The 4,408-nt window shown below is 45.6% G+C and overlaps 1 pseudogene; it reads left to right on the forward strand.

Annotated features, from left to right (window-relative positions):
- Positions 1-1,326: 1,326 nt before the first annotated feature.
- Positions 1,327-3,576, forward strand: LOC123083966 (probable polygalacturonase At1g80170; annotated as a pseudogene).
- Positions 3,577-4,408: the final 832 nt, after the last annotated feature.

Below are 4,408 nucleotides of genomic sequence, written 5' to 3' on the forward strand. Positions count from 1 at the left end.
TTTTATGATATTAATTGCATGTTAAACATGTTGAGTGGTTTGATGTTTAAGATTAATTGGATCTGCCCCTTTGGTCTTTTTATATTTTGATGATAAAAATGAAAATGATGATTGGTTTGATGCCAAAAATTGACATGTCAATATTCTACAATTTTGTCAACCTAACATATTTGATTCTGACAGTGATATCCTCAGCCTATCAGGGTTCAAGTCCTGGTGCATTTTTCGGTGATGCGCGTTCCGTGGGAGGAGACGTTCTCGTCAACTACGAGGCGCCTATGGTATCAAGATCATATGCCGACTCAGTCTCTCGGAGGTGCTCATAGGGATATGGTGTGCATATGTGCGTTCATAGGGATGAATATATGTACGTATATATATGAGCGTTGTGTTCAATTTATCATTTTTGGCAATTTTGTCAACCTAATATAAAGTTATCAACTTATGGCAAGTCTTGCAATTGCCAACATGTGCGAACCAACCTGTGGTTGGATGGTTAGAGGGACTGTGGTATCCCAGCCCACCATGGTTTAAGTCCTGGTGCTCGCATTTATTCCTGGATTTATTTCAGGATTTCCAGCGATGCGCATTCAGTGGGAGAAGATATTCCCGTCGACGACGAGGTCCCTTCGGTGACTTCGTAAATTTCAAGATGTTATGCCGGCTTAGTCTTTCGGAGGTGCTCATAGAGGTAGGGTGTGCGTGTATGCGTTCATAGGGATGAATGTATGCGCGTGTATATGAGCGCTTGCGTTTGTACTATGTTCAAAAAAAAAAATTTGCCAACACGTTGGCTAGCCAAATTTTGGTTGTAAATCAATTACCCTGGGCGTATTTATGTCAACACACAAATGCAGATCGATGTGCTAAATAATCGCGTGATATTTTTGGCTTGCAGGTACGCTCGTACACAGCTATCCTCTTTTTCAAATTAACCGAGAAAACCCCCCAAAAAACATCACGTTGATTTCACCCATTAATTTACAGCATGTATAAATACACACAAGATTGGTTGCTTACCACGATAGTTCGTTGAGACACATCGTTCCTAGCGCTCTTCTTCGATCAAATCAGGAGAGTGTGCCACAGCTGATCATATTGGTGGTACTACCAACCATGGTATGCGTAGGTTTCATCAGCTCAATATCTCAAAAGTATATATGCATGTGTAAATTTTGTTCCGATCAGCTGTGTATGTATACTCTTGATTGAAAACGGCAGAGGACTGCAGCACAACATGTCTCCTTCGTGCTGCTGCTGCTCCTTGTGTCAATGGCCGCAGTTAGATCGACCGCCGGAGTGCAGCAAGGACAATGGTACAGCGTCATGGATTTCCATGCAGCTGGGGACGGCGCGACGAGTGATGTCGAGGTAACAATTGGAACACCATAACCTTTATCTATGATTCTGAAATCGTTATCATGTATGTTGCCCATCAGATTCAGATAGTTAATCTTTTGCTTATTTGTGCGCTGGAAGGCGTTCGAGGAGACATGGAAAGTAGCCTGCAGCAGCCACAGCAGCGAGGTGATCATGTACGTACATCCCCGCAGGAAAGGAAAGACATTCTTGCTGAACCAGACGAGGTTCAACGGACCCTGCAAGTCGCCCATCACCGTACAGGTCGGTTGACTTGACGATCGGTCCACTCTGAATAGTCTATCTTTTAATTGTGTAGTACTCCCTTCATAAAGAAATATAAGAGCATACTGGAATTGAGGTTAGTGTTTGTGCAGCTGGAGGGCGACGTGGTGGCGCCAAACTCCTTCTATTTAAAGCCATCAGACGTCCTGACCTTCTATGGCGTCGACAACCTGACGGTGAATGGGAGCGGCCAGATAGACGGGCGAGGCGCCCAGTGGTGGGATTGCTACAACCAAAAGGTAATTAAGCCCCAAATATATAGAGTATAGCTGTTGCTTCTTCAATATATATATTTATCTCCATATATTTGCAACAATCTGATCTGATATCTCTCTCGTATTGACAAAAATGCAATGACCGGCCAAGGGTATGTAAGCGTGCACTTACAGACACACAATACTTCCTCCCATTGTCCAACTAAAATAGAGATCCCTCTCGCAGTCGTCGCTGTCGTTCGCGCACTGCAACAATCTACGGGTGACCAACATACGCCTCAAGGACGGCGCCGAAAAGAACATGATCATGTACGAGTGCACGCAGGTGCAGGTGCACAACGTCTCCATCACGGCGCCGGGCGACAGCCCCAACACGGACGGGATCAATATGGGCTCCTCCAACCATGTAAACATCTCGTCTTGCTCTATGCACACCGGTATGTACGGATCGACAACCACCCTCCTTCCTTCAGATGGTACTAGTATATATTGCACTCTGTCTGGCCTCGAACGTAGGTATTTTGTGCATGCAGGTGATGATTGTGTGTCGATTCTATCGGGAACCACCAATGTTAACGTCACCAACACCACCTGCGGGCCTGGTCATGGCATCAGGTATACAAACAAACATACATACATATATACCACACCCATGCGTATATTATACTCCCTCCGTTCTATAATGTAAGATATTTTTCGACGGTAGTATACATTGACCGTCAAAAAAGTCTTATATTATAGGACGGAGAGGGAGTAGTATATTAATGCACGCATGTGCATGCTCATAACCTTCTCTAGTGAGTAGCATACGTTGACCTTTTTGTATTCTGTATCTACGTATGTAGTGTGGGAAGTCTTGGAGGTGTTGCTGACGGCCCAACGCTGGTGGAAAAAATTACAGTGTCCAACTGCAGCTTCTTCAATACCACGACCGGTGTGAGGATCAAATCGTGGCAGGTAACATGCATCTACTGATGGTAGGCAGGTAACATGCATCTACTGATGGTCGATCCGTTTCTGTACATGTATGACTTCTTTCTTCTATAATGCAAAGGCAGAGCTCCTATTGTTCACGTCAAAAAACAAGCATCTACTAGTACGTACATGGTTGTGCCTTGCATGTGTTTAAAGATATAGTTACTGACGGTGGCATGCATACACATGCATGTTCCATGTACATATCATAGGTTACCTGCAAACCATATATAGTAGGTATATATATCCCCTAATATATACATATGGTATGATTCAATGGATACAGGGATGGCAAGGCACTAGCAACCGGATTCCTTTTCATCAAACTCAGAATGACTGCCGTCCGGTTGCCTATCGATATCGACCAGTTCTATTGCCCCCAAGGAAACTGTCCACCACAGGTGAGGGATCCTGTCCGCACCACCACTTGATCAATGATTGCCTTAAATAAAGAAGGGAACAATTTCTGAAATTGAACGAAACCCTATATATTGCTTTTGCCTTTGCAGGATGGTGGTGTGGCCATAACAGACGCTCGATTCATCGACATCCAGGGGACGTCCTCAGAACGAGAGGCCATCAAGATATGTGCAGCAAGAGTGTGCCATGCCATGACATCTACCTCAAAAACGTCAACCTCTCTTGGGCCAACCACATTGCCCCGGCACAAGCTATTGTTCAGAATGCCCATGGAAGCGTCGCGGGAACGGTGAAGCCACAAACACAGTTTGCTGGCAATTGATCACAAGTCGTTAATGGACATATACGTCATCAAAATGTAACATCTTAAATATAAGTAGATATCCACCATTACATTTGACACGGAAATATACAATATTTAATAAACTAATTAATCTAAGGAGTCCTGGAAAACACCTCATTGGACACATCAGAGTGGGCAAACTCGGTGTCGGCTGGAGCAGCTGGGGCCCAAGAGGCGACTGGTGTGGCAGTGACGATCTTGGCTTTCTCGTTGGCATAGAAGCGTGCGTGGCTGCATCTCATCCTACCCACCTTCTTCTATTGGGCAGGCCGATCAAGGGTGGCACAGGTTTTGCATGCCGCGCCTTGGATCGGGCCTTGTGACAGGCCGCGAGCGCCTCCTCCTCTCCTTTGCACGGGGGATGGGACCACGCGACCCCGAGACGGAAGTGACAACGCCCGATGAGATCAAGGAAAAGATCAATGAACTTGAGAAAGTCTCCAAACCATGTGCAAATACAATTGGTCCAGAGATTGATTTTTATTGGATGATGAGCAAAGATCTCGAAGCCAAGGTGAATAGTCTCTACAGTAAGATGGATACCCTCTTTGATTTTACCACCAAGCTCTTTGCAGAAACCAACCTTCTTACGAAGTTGGCCACCGAGCAATAACGAGGAATCTCTGTGATGTGTCATTTCAAATGTATCGGTCTCGCACGCAACGTGAAGAAGGCGGAGGAATCCAAGGAAGCTAAGGAGGAAGGAACCTCGGCCAGACCCAACACCCGGTCTAAGGGCTGTGGACTTTTCTTGGCCACGCATCGGCGTTGAAGATGCCCTAGGTTCTCTTTGCTGGTCCGGCCTGCCATG

Source organism: Triticum aestivum, chromosome 4A, assembly GCF_018294505.1.
Source record: "Triticum aestivum cultivar Chinese Spring chromosome 4A, IWGSC CS RefSeq v2.1, whole genome shotgun sequence".
NCBI classification, from domain to species: domain Eukaryota; kingdom Viridiplantae; phylum Streptophyta; class Magnoliopsida; order Poales; family Poaceae; genus Triticum; species Triticum aestivum.